Genomic DNA, 12,139 nt, shown 5'->3' on the forward strand with positions numbered 1-12,139 from the left:
TCAGAGGTGGGCTTTGCCGCCCTCCAGCTGTACAAGGCTGCGGGTGGCGGTCCTCATCCAGACTAGAACTTCCCCACCTCACCTGGAAGACCATTCCTAGGCCCAGAGCTGCCGTTGGGATGAAATGAGATCCGAGCAGGAAAGCCCTTGGCCAGGAAGCCCAGCCATTCCCAGGTGGCGTGTTATTCCCGTGAGGGCAGGGAGCCGCGGCGGGTGCACGGGGAACCGAGCCAGAGGCAGATGAAGCCGCGGTGACAGCCGCTCTCCTAGCCACGTGCTCGGGAGCAAACCCACATCGGGGTGCTGGGGAGAAGGCAGTGGGAAAGCTGCTGAGAGCCGCTGATTATCAACTCCTGAAGGTACTGAAACCACAGCCCCCGGCAGCACCACAGGATCCACCTGGAGCCCCGCAAGGGTTCAGTCCGGCCCCGCCTCTGCATTCCAGAGGCCTGGCCAGGTCACTCCATTGCTGTTAGAAGGGGTTATAAAGGATGCGGCTTAGGGCGGAGACTCTGGTTGGACAGACCTGGGTTCAAATGCATATCTACCCACGTCCTTCCGTTTTGTAAAATTCTAATTTCGTTTTATGGCATGTTAAATATTTGCATAGTTCCAAAGTCAAATCTAGACAGCGAGGTGCTCAGAGAAGTTTGGTTTCATTCCTGTCTCCTCCCTGACCCCTCCCCCACTAATAGATGACCATGTTGCCTCTTTGGGGCTTATCCTTCCATTGTGGGTTCTTTTTTCTTTTCTTTTTTTCCTTAAATACAAGCAAATACTTGAATGTATTTATCTCCCCTTTCTTAGATGAAAAGCAGCATATCACACCTGCTGTTCTGAATCTTGCTTTTTTTCACTGAATAAATTATCCTGGAGCTGGCTCCATCTCAGTATACAAACAGTCTTCATTCCTTTTCACAGCTGTATAGTATTCCCTTGTGTGATATGATATCATGATATAGTAAGAAATAGATATATATTTTCCTTGGTTCCTAGCACAGAGCTCCTAAATCTCTTGGAATTTCCTGGGTGAGTTTTAGGATGAAGGACAGTCACCAGAAAGACAAAGCCATAATTAGAAGCTTGGAAATTTCAGCCCCACTTCACCCCCAGACTCGAGGAGAGGAGGAGGCAATACTCAATCATGCCTACGGGATGAAGGTTCTATAAAAATCCTCGAACGACAGGATTCTGAGAGCCTGTGGAGCGGTGGACACATCCACATGCTGGGAGGGTGACGACCCCCAAATGCAAGGGGACAGTAGGTCCTGCACTCGGGACCCTTCCAGACCTCAACTTACAAGCTTCTCCCTCTGGCTCTTCGTTTGCACCCTTTGTAATCAACCAGTAGAGGTAAGTAAAGTGTTTCCTTGAATTCTGTGAGCCTTTATGATAAATTATTGATTTGAGAAAGGGATCATGGGAACCTCAGGATTGTAGCCAAATCGGACAGGAGAGTGGGGAACCTGGAGACCCACTCTTTGTGGCTGCCATGCGAAGTGTCAAAAATTAAATCGTCGGACACTCCGTCGGTGTGCACAGGGAATCAGAGAATTGCTTCATGTCAAAACCCCACATGTTCGGTGTTGTGAGCGGAGAAAGTTTTCCTTATGTGGACACACGAGGGTTGATTTCCTCAGCCCCCTATGGACTGAGGGCGGTTTCCAGTCTTTTCTTTTACAAAGAGCTTGGCAGCCAGCCTTTTTGCATCTTTTGCCTGTTGTGTGCTTTCAGGCTGGCCCTGCGGCCTTGGCTAAGTTCCCTCCCCTCCCATCTCAGCACCTCCACGTGTAAAATGGAGATGAGTCAGTGCCCGCCTCATGCTTGTGGGGAGTAGAGGAGCCAGTACAACATGAACTATTACTGTTCTTGTTCATTACCGTTCACGGCTCCGGGCATTGCCAGTGGCATCGCTGTGGTCTCCAGGGAATCCCTAACACTTTCTACCGCTCTCCATTTGCAAAGGAACCGAGAATTCCCACGCAGGAAGGGTCAGCCATCGCTGGCCGGTGACAATTTTCTTTTCTTTTCTTAAAGATTTTATTTATTTGTTTAGAGAGAGGGGAATGGAGGAAGAGAGAGAGGGAGAAAAACATTGATGTGTGGTTGCCTCTCGTGTGACCCCAGATGGGGAGCTGGCCTGCAACCTAGGCATGTGCTCTGACTGGGAATCGAACCGGCGACCCTTTGGTTCACAGGCCAGTGATCAAGCCACTGAGCCACACCAGCCTGGTCCAGTGACAATTTTCAGGGAAGGAAATTCTCCCCTTCCCAGGGAAGCCAGGCAGCTTGCTTTTGCTCCCCTCCCTGAACCCCAAAGGTGGGATAAGGCTTGGGGTTTCCTGCTCTACCCCCTCCCACAGGTAACACACAGCATATTCCCCTGCCATCTCCGATGGGCAGCTGGGGGTGCACGAGAGCCCCTCGGCTCTGCATGTGGGGGGGTGCTATTTAATTCTGCAGCAGGAATCACACACCTGCGCACCACGCAGACATTGCATATGGGCACACGTGGTCCCTCTGGGGTCACACACGCCGAACTCGATGTGTCCTCTCTGCCCACAACACCCCAATGGGAAGTACTGGACTGGGTTTCCGTGGGGAGGGGGAGGCAAGGGCAGAGACAGTGCAGCCCACCCTGCACTTTGGAGGAAACACAGTCCCTGCTCCTGCACAGCGACAACAGCCACAAGCTTGGGCTCCCTCCACAGCGCCATCCGATTTCCTGGAATGGAGAGGAGCTGGTAGGATAAAGTGGTTTAAAAAATAGGAGGAGCCCTGGCTGGTGTGGCTCAGTGGACTGTGCACCAGACTCCAAACCAAAGGGTCTCTGGTTCGATTCCCAGTCAGGGCTCATGCCTGGGTTGTGGGCCAGGTTCCCAGTTGGGGGCATGTGAACACATCGATGTTTTTCTTCTTCTCTTCCTCTCTCTCCTCCCCTCTCTCTAAAAGTAAATAAAATCTAAATAAATAAAATAGGAGAAATATTTTACTCATATGATCTTGCTTCAGACAGACTTGGGTTCATTATTAGCAGGAAAGACCAGGCAGCCTAGTAACTACTCTGAGCTCCATATTCCTCATTTGTAAAATGGACCCAATAATAATAATAATAATACCTGCTTTAGGCTGTTGGGAGGATTAAACGAGAGGATGCCTACAAGGGGTTTCGCTCAGTCAGGGGCACCGAGAAGGTACTCAGTTCGTGGTAACGGCTCTCACGGTGACAATGACGCTGCTGATGACATCCGCGAACGTACTCTGAGGAGTCCAAGGAACGGCTGATGGTTGTAAGAGATGCTTTCCTGTATGCGTTCAGGGCGTACAACCACCTCCCTAGTCAAGGTGCTTATTCGTCTGTTTAACTGATGGGAAGCATAGGCTCAGAGGGGTGGGGGGAACTGCCAGACCAGCCCGCCCTTGGTCGAGGCTCCTCTGGTCTTTCTGCGCTTTTTCCCAGTCCTGAAGCTCCCTGGGCCAGCAAATGCCAACAAAAGTCAAGAGCCAAATTCTGGAATTTCTGGCCCTTTTAAGCCTCCAGCTCGTGTAGTCGCTCAGGGACTCCCTCCTCGTCTGAGAGAGTGTTGGTTGTGGGCTGGGCCTGCAGGGAGCATTCTCTCTCCTGTGCAGTGTCTGGTTTCATGCTCGGGCCATCACGCAGCTAAGAGGGAGAGCCGGGATTCAAACCCGGACCCGTCCAACCCCAAAGCTGAAGCTGTTACCCACAACATTGCTATCTCCCAGCAACTGCTCTGATGGTGCAAGTGTCGGCAGAGCCACGAACAGTCAGAGGGGTATCAAGATGGGCGACACACGTGGCTGATCCCCGTCCTGGTGCCTCCTCTGGCTCTGGGAGCTTGTGGTATAGTCGGTGGTCAGGTGGGGGAGCCAAGACGCTGGGGTGGAACAGTAAGGGGGAGGGGGTGTCCCTCATCCCATCCCAAAGGACGGTCCCCTCTGTCAAAGGACAGGCCTGTCCTGATCATCCCAGGCCAGCTCCTGCCCTCACACACTGCGGACAGGACCTTCTCACCTGTCCTTCTGGACCTTTCTTGCATTTAACCCACCGTTCCTGGCAACTTGTCCATGCTCAAGACATGGCGGCCATCCTTCTAGCTAGGTCCCTTCTCAGTCAGCCCCAGCCCCCTCTGTGGACAGGCAGGAGTGACTAACCGTCCTCTCTCTGCCTGTTCAAATCCTGCTGGTTCCTTAAGAGGCCCGGGGCCCAAGTCCCCACATGTCTGACTAGGGAGGTAGAGTCAGGTGCCTACCTCTCAAGACCTGCCCTCCCCACGGCCCAGGCACCTTAAGGCTGTCACGGCCCAGCACCCTGGCTGCCACGGCCTGGCGCTGCCCCCATCTCTGTCCAGCCCAACAGGAAGAGCCAGGGGAAGGGGATGCGTACCTAGGGAGGCATTTCTGCCCCTGACTTTAGTGCATTTCTAGGGGCAGCAGGAAGGCGGTGGCTCCTCCCTCCTCTCCCCTTCCCCCTCCCCCTCCTTGCCGTTGCAGTGCTGGGGGGTTTCTATCATCTCAGGGCGTTGAGTCAGGGGGTGCACATGAGGAGGCTGCCTGTCAGAGCAAGGCGGTCTCCTCCAGCCAGCCTCGTGCAGGGCCCAAGAGCTCCCACGGGCTTTGTGGGGATGGCTCAGCAGGAGCCAGGCCAAGGCCAGCCACCTGGGAAAGGCAGGGAGGCAAATTGTGGGAAAGCGCTAGAGAGAACAAGGCCCCTCCTGCAGTCCCCGAAGCCCTAGGAGGCTGGGACTGCCGAACTGGTGGCCTGCAGGGGAGGGGCGGGCCCGGCCCAGGAGTCTGTGAATCCCACCCCCACGCTGATCCCCGGCTGAAGAGGCCCAGCTTGGAGTCAGATCCATGGGTGACAGCAAGGGGGCAGAGAGGCGGTGGAGGAGGGGGAGAGGCCCAGGGTGAGGAGCCCCCCAGACACAGGCTGGGGGCAGACTACCCCCAGGCCTAGGAGGGTGCCCTCCAGCTGCAGGAGGCAAGCATGGGCAGGGCAGGCTCCCAACAGTGTGTCCCCAGGGCCACAGAGACACAGAGCCATCAGGCCTGTGTGCTGAGAGCAGAAGAGGGGACAAGAGCGTTTTTTATCGGTCCCTCTGAGGGGCATCTGCTGCCTGCCCCTGGACTTGACGGCCATCGCAGGAACGGAGGAAGACAGGTTGTAGCACTGAGCCTGGAGTCTCCAGACCTGCCCCAGGGCCCCAAACAGCCACCACCACTCATAAGGCGCTCCACGGAGAACAAAGCTCCTGTCCCTGCCACCCTGGGCGGGGTCTGCCAAGGCCCCAGTCAGGTCAACGCCCTTGGTCTTACCTATTGCTCCAAAGGTCAGGCTGGGTGCCTGGCTCTGGACAGGACCCCGTCACGCTGGGCTCCCCTACAGCTCCCTCTGAGCAGGGTGAAGGGGAAACAGGGTGGTAATTTGCTCGTCTTCGCTAATTTGAAAAGGAGCATAAACAGCGGGCTCAGTGGCACAGCTCCGCTGAGGGTGTAGTTTAAGCCCAATTATGTGCGATTAGTACATTTGCTCTTTGTTCCTGTGGCATATTAATTGCAGGTCTGGTATTGTGGCAATTAACACAATTCCGGGCCTTCTCTCTTCCAGCAGGACATAGCCACATGGTTTCAGCCAAGGAGGCAGGCCGGCGAGACCCAGGGAGGTGCCCACGGTTACAGGCTGACTGCATCTCCCCAAAAGTCCTATGTTGCAGTCCTAAACCCCAGTACCCAGAATGTGATCTTATTTGGAGATAAGGTCTTTACAGAGGCAATCAAGTTAAAATGAGGTCATTAGGCCCTCACCGGTCTGGCTCAGTTGGCTGAGCTTTGTCCTGCAAAGCCAAGGGTCACCAGTTCAATTCCCGGTCTGGGCACGCGCCTGGGTTGTGGGTTCCGTCCCCAGTCTGGGCGTGTGTGAAAGGCAATCGATTGGTATTTCTCTCCCTTCCTTCCCTCTCTCTAAAAATAAGGAAATAAAAAATGAGGTCATTAGGGTGGGCCCTAATTCAGTATGACTAGTGTCCTTATAAAGAGTGCAAATGTGGTCCCTGAAGGAAGATAGTGATGAAGAGACATGGGAGAAGGTGGCCGTCTATGGCCGAGGAGAGGGGTCTGGAGCAGAGACCTCAGAAGGAACGATCCGGCCCACACCTGGGTTTTGGAGTTTTAGCCTCCCAAACTGTCAGGCAATACATTCCTTTTGTTTAAGTCACCTGTGCTGTTTTGTTCAGGTGGCCCAGGCAAACTCAGAGATCCACCTCTGTCCCAGGCAGAGTCCCCTGGGTGGGACAAGGAGGGGTGTAGGGAGGATTCGCCAGCATCGCTGTCTGTTCAGAAGTCTCCAGAAGGGATCAGCAGCAAAAGCCGGCTCCTCCCTCCTGCCAGAGCCTCTTCCCCAGGGCTCGCCACCCCTGTCACCTCTGTTCTCCTGGCCCCCGGGACCTTTATTCTTCGAGACACTGCTACACCCATCTCTAATTAGTCACCTGGCTCCGCCAGTCCTGGACACGTCATTAGCTTTACCTTTGTCGTCCCCTAATCTTGATGATGGAGGGCTGCCTACCTTAAAAGGTAAATAGCTTACGGTCTTTTCCAGGTCAAACCAGTTATAATGGTCAGGCATCTGCACAACGCTTTACAGCTTACAAGATACTTATCAAAGCCCTGTTCTCACGCCCCACTAGAACAACCCTGTGGGGGTTGGTATTCTCACCCATCTCACAGATGGGGAAAGCTGAGGCTTTTCTGGACAGGCAGAGAGAGGAAGGTGAGTCATGCCTGCCTGTCCGCAGCGGGGGCTGGGGCTGACCGGGAAGGGACCTAGCTGGAAGGCTAGCCACCATGTCCCGAGCACTGACAAGTCGCCAGGAACAGGGCTCAGACTTGAGCTCTGATTTTATATCTTGTGCTCCTTCTCCACAGCAGCAGTTCTCACGGGGTGTTCCCCAAAATCCCCCCCCCCAAAACTGAAGAGTTCTGGGGTCAAACAGGTGAGGGAAAAGCTAAATGAAACAGATGTCGTTATTGTAGGACTTCTCAGACCCTTTATTTATTTCATTTTCTTTTTTAGAGAGAGGGGAAAGGAGAGAGGGAGAGAAACATCACTGTGTGGTTGCCTCTCACTTGCGCCCCCAACTGGGGACCTGACATGCAACCTAGTCATGTGCCCTGACTGGGAATCGATCAGACCCTTTAATATACAGTGACTCTAAAAGAATTCGTCCCTTTTACCTCGTTGCCGGAGAAAGAGCAAGATGGGTCACCAGCAGCTGTACTGGAGCCATCCGAGAAAATTCGGCCAGGGTTCTCGTTCTTGCCGCATCTGCTCAAACCGGCACGGCCTGATCCGGAAGTATGGCCTTAATATGTGCCGCCAGTGTTTCCGTCAGTACGCGAAGGATATAGGCTTCATTAAGTTGGACTAAGTAAACTTCCTGTGAACGGGTCATTCGAGACATCTACCGTACTACAGAATGGCTAGCTCTTTGTATATAAAATAAAATTTAAAAATTCAAAAAAAAAAAAAAAAAAGAATTCGTACAACACGCAACATTTTACAGATTTGGTTTACGTTCATGGGACGACTACCTTTCCAGGCAGGGCTGCATGACATCACAGTGCCGCTGTAGGACAGCACCGGTCTCCTTGGGGAAGATGAACATTCTGATGTTAATGAGCAGTTTCCCTCCCTGCCCCTGTTCTTCACGTCCTCCAAGCCAGGCTGGCAGACCACCCAGTTTGGCATCACTGTGGGATTTCCCATGCTCTGGGGTTCAGCCAGCATCAGAGCCTGGTGGTGACAACTTGTCCCTGATCACACGTTAGGCACCACCATTTCCACTGTATGTGGCTCTGGTGGCCACCACACTCTCAATAGCCTGCCTTTCCCTGGCCACAGGAAGGGGGTATGACTAAATCCCTGGCCACTGTGATTGGTCTAACAGATGGCACATCACTCAAGCATAGCCAATCAGAAGCTGCCCTGGGACTGTTTGGGGCACTAAGAGAAAGAACTGAAGCTGCTGGGAGACATGTTCTGCAGTCCAAGGAGGAGGTCAGTCTGAAAGGAGATGATGAGACCGAAAGGCAAAGTCAAGTAGAAACAAGCAGAGATGGACCTAGAGGAAGAGAATGTTCTAGAAGCATCCAGGCTCCAGATCCAGTCCCTGAGGCCCTGGTTCCTACAGCAATTGCCTTCATTGTATGAACTACCCGATGATATAAGCCAGTTGGAATTGGGTTTCTGTTGCCTGCGAACCAAAAAGTTCTGCCCGATACGAGTCCCTGAGCCTCTGCAGTAGCCCAGAATTGATCTACCAGCCAGGACAGGCCTAACGGAACTGTGGATATGGGGTGTCGCACAGGTGCCAGGGCAACCTAGCGGTCAGGAGGGGCCGAGCGGTGGTGCAGAAACACACGGCCCCGCAACCCCCGGGCACAGGACAACGCACTTCCTTCCTCACGCGCGGACTGGCCCGGAGCTCTGCCAGCGCCCAGGCGGAAGGGCAGCCTCCTCTGGAGCGGGACCGAGTGGGTCTGAAAGCTTCCACTTCCACGTGAAGGGGCCCCTCACCTCCACCCACCTTTCTCTGGCCAGACAAGTCAGGGCCACACTTAACTGGAAAGGACGGGAGAGGGGGACACAATCCTTCCGGATGCCCAGAAGGCAGAGAGCTGGGAGCGTTTGGGGGAGCAGCACCAATGACTTCCACACCCCGTTTTAGAGGGAAAGGGGGGCTCAGACACACGGGCGGAATCACCCAAGGTTCCCGGCACAAAGGGCTGCAGCACCGGGCCCTGGCCGGGGTCGGCCTCTCCCGGCGGTGCCCCACCCCCTCCGCCGGGCCCCAGCCTCCCCTTCTGCCTCACGACCTGTGTGGGGGAAGGAGCTTAATCCTGTAAGCTTCTCGGGCCTCCCACTCACAAACACGAGCTCCTCCCCGCTGTATCTGGGAGGAGGAGGGACAAGGTACTAGGACACCTCCTTTTGCCTTTCCCCTACCCCCTGCACCCCAGACAAATGTTTAGGGCCCTGAATAGATCACACGACCCAAAGGGGGTGGCAAGAGCAGGCCCAAGCAAGGGCTGGCAGCTGCCCACCCGGCACCAGCAATAACCCCCAGGCCAGATGGGTCACAGTGTGCAGAATGCCTGGTCTTGCCCCGACACCCCCACCCCCGCCTCTCGAACAGTTTCCAGCTTTCTGCTCTCCCGGTCTGACTGCTGGGGAGGAGCAGGGACCATTGCCCAGGGGGACACAAAGGCCTCTGCCACCCCCCCACCCTGACCGCTGACCACAGCTGCAGATGGGGGGTGACCAGAGAAAAGTTCATGGACCACAGACCACCTTCCCCTGGGATGCTGGGCCACACCCCCAAGACGAGTTCCCAGACAGGCAGGCAAACAGCGGGAATGGTCTGGCGTGAAGCGGGTGGGTAGACAGGGGCGGCCAGTCCCCACTGGGCCCTCCACGGGCCTCCTCTGGGTGGGGAGGGGAAGGGACAGGAGCCGGGGTCACTGTACAATAGGCCTGGCCAGGAGCTGCCAGAAGGGACCGCCTTGGGCACTTCAGGGAGGTGGTGAGACCTGTGGAAACAGCGCAGGGGGAGGGTGGCCCCAGGGGGGTGCTGTCCTGCCTCCCCCTCCGCCAGCCCCCCCCCCCACTCGCAGCTCGACTCGCTCCCCCACGCCTGGGCCAGTCTTGCTGGCTCCGGCTGCTCCCGGCTGGTTTTTCTTTCCCACAGGGCTCATGAGGATGTGCAGCCTACGGTAAACAAAGGACTATTTTTACCGCCTTCCAGTTTCCTCCCTCAGCATCCTAGGTCCCCAGCCAAGGTACACCTCAGCCCTCCCTCCTGCGCCCGCTGGGACCACAGGCTCTGCTCTGCCAGGTGCCAGCAGCTCTGCCACCTGCCGTCCCTCAGGGGCCGCCATAGAAGAGACCAGGGCTGCAGGGTGAGGCCGGCGGTGAGGCTGGGAAAGGGCGCAGGGGGTCCCGGAGACAGGCCTGGGAAAGCCATGGCCAAGGCGGGCACCTCAGCCCTCTCTCACACCCACGGCCCACCTAGGCTCCAGGGGCCTCTTCTGAACAGGCTCCAGCCTAAGGGGAGGTCAGAGGTTGGGGGCAGCCCCAGGGTTAGCATTGCTGGTGCATGGAGACACATTTTTTTAGAAAAGGGAAACCAGACTTTGCGTCGGTTTTATTGTTTTGAAATTCTCTCCAGCCAGTGCCTCCCGTATTGCCTGGCTCCAGGAAGGCATGTCACCAGTGACGTCTGGATTCAAACCCAGGTCTCAGCCCAGAGCGCAGGAGGTCTCTGCCCACGGCAGCCGTCCCACTAAGAGGCATTTATCCCAGCCCTGCTGGGCTCTGGGCAAGGTGGGAGTGGGAGGCGGGTGGACGGGAAGTAGGAGAGGGACCCTCAGGCCCTGCGGTGGGGGCAGGAGGGGCAGAGGGAGGGAAGGGTGCTGCGCACTCAGGGTTCAGGGCCCAGCAGCTCCCCGTCCTCCTCCCATTGGACGGCTGCAGTGGGAAGGAGACTCTGACGGATGGGTTTTTTTTGAACCACTTGATCATCATAAAGGATTTAATTTTATCCCCTTCCCTGGCTGGCTCTGATTGTATTTGGCGTTTAAACACGAGTGAGTGAGGGAGGGTCCCTGCAACACCGGACTCCCACCTCCAGGCTCCTCAAGGCCCCTCCCTGCCTGTCCCAGCCATGACAAGGTCCAGCTGGGGGACCCCCCACCCCCGTGCTGGGCCCTTCCCCCAGGCAAAGCTGCTTAGCAGAGAGAGGTCCAGGGCTGGGGGCAGGGAGCAGGAGGCAGCGGGACTTGGCTTCTCTCAAAGGATCATCTCCCGTCTTCCTTTCTCACTAAAAAAGCCTCTGACAGGCCCCTGGTTGGATGGGGTGCTGCACTCCTCTGAGTGGCTTCTAAACAGAGAAGACGGGGGTGGGGAACACCGTCATGGTGACTTAATGGTGACCAGATGTGCTGACCACCCGCCGGGGGCAGGTCACTCGGTTAAGCTCGTCACACGCATCATCTCATTAATTCTCAGCAACGGTCTTCTGGGATGCGCTTGTTTTTCCCTTTTCTCCAATAGTTAGATAATTTGCCCCAAGTCACACAGCTGCCAAGTGTCAGATCCAGCCTGGGATCCCCCCAGCCAGAATGTCTCCCCAGCCCCCAACTACATGAATACAAAGATTTATCCTGTGACCATAGACAGTCTCAACCCGAAGTCAGGAGAGAGTAATGTTTGACCAGGGTCTTACTGGCCTCAAAGCATTTTTGTGTAGTTTGTCAAAGGGACAATGGTTTGTATTATTATTCCCATTTTACAGAAGAGAAAATGAGGGCTGAGAGCCGGAGGCCACAGGAGGGAGGCAGGGCACTTTGCAGACCTCACCTGGGGGCAGGTGTGCATCCAGGCAGGATAACCAGACGGCAGCTGCGAGCGGGAGGAGTCATACAAAGTGAAAGAGCAGCTGATTCTAGAAAAACCAGCTCAGTCTGGAGGACGGCTGGGCCCCCACGGGGAGCTGGTGGGAGGCCAGCTTCATGCCCCGTCAGGGAGGCAGCAGCTTCGCTCCGGAGAGGAGGGCTGGCCCAGGACCCAGCGCAGCGTTAACCCACCTGACAAATATTTGTGAATAACCTCCTACAACCAGGTGGATGGGGCTTGAGACCAGGGCCAATACCAGGCTGCTCTGGGGGACACAGGCTGGCCAGGGAGAGGCAGGGGTGACCCCCCCACCCACCCCACCCCTCCCCTTCATGTCAAACCTGGATGTGGCTACACACAGAGCCTGGGGTCAGACAGCCTGGGTCCAAGCTCTGGCTGTAACCACTGATCTTTAGCAAACGACACCACGTATTTTCTCTTCTGTAAAACCACCTGCTTACCTCACACATGACTGAAGAGGGTGTACAGGAAGTGCCAGGCACCTGCACACTGGTAGCACCCAGTACACACTTGCTGTGTTAAGACTAGGGCAGGAGACACCTGTATAAAAGATGTTTGTGGAAACCCACCTCCTTCTATGGCCAAAGTCGAGGGACAAAGGCCGGGAGGTAGGACGCCTCAGAGGCTCTGGGCTGGAAGTCACTCCTG

The 12,139-nt window shown here is 55.7% G+C and overlaps 1 pseudogene; it reads left to right on the plus strand.

Moving 5' to 3' along the window:
* The first annotated feature begins 7,241 nt into the window (after nt 1–7,241).
* LOC150014152 (small ribosomal subunit protein uS14 pseudogene) lies at nt 7,242–7,542 on the plus strand (annotated as a pseudogene).
* Nucleotides 7,543–12,139: the final 4,597 nt, after the last annotated feature.

Source organism: Furipterus horrens, unplaced genomic scaffold, assembly GCF_987537825.1.
Source record: "Furipterus horrens unplaced genomic scaffold, mFurHor1.1.pri manual_scaffold_3, whole genome shotgun sequence".
NCBI lineage: Eukaryota > Metazoa > Chordata > Mammalia > Chiroptera > Furipteridae > Furipterus > Furipterus horrens.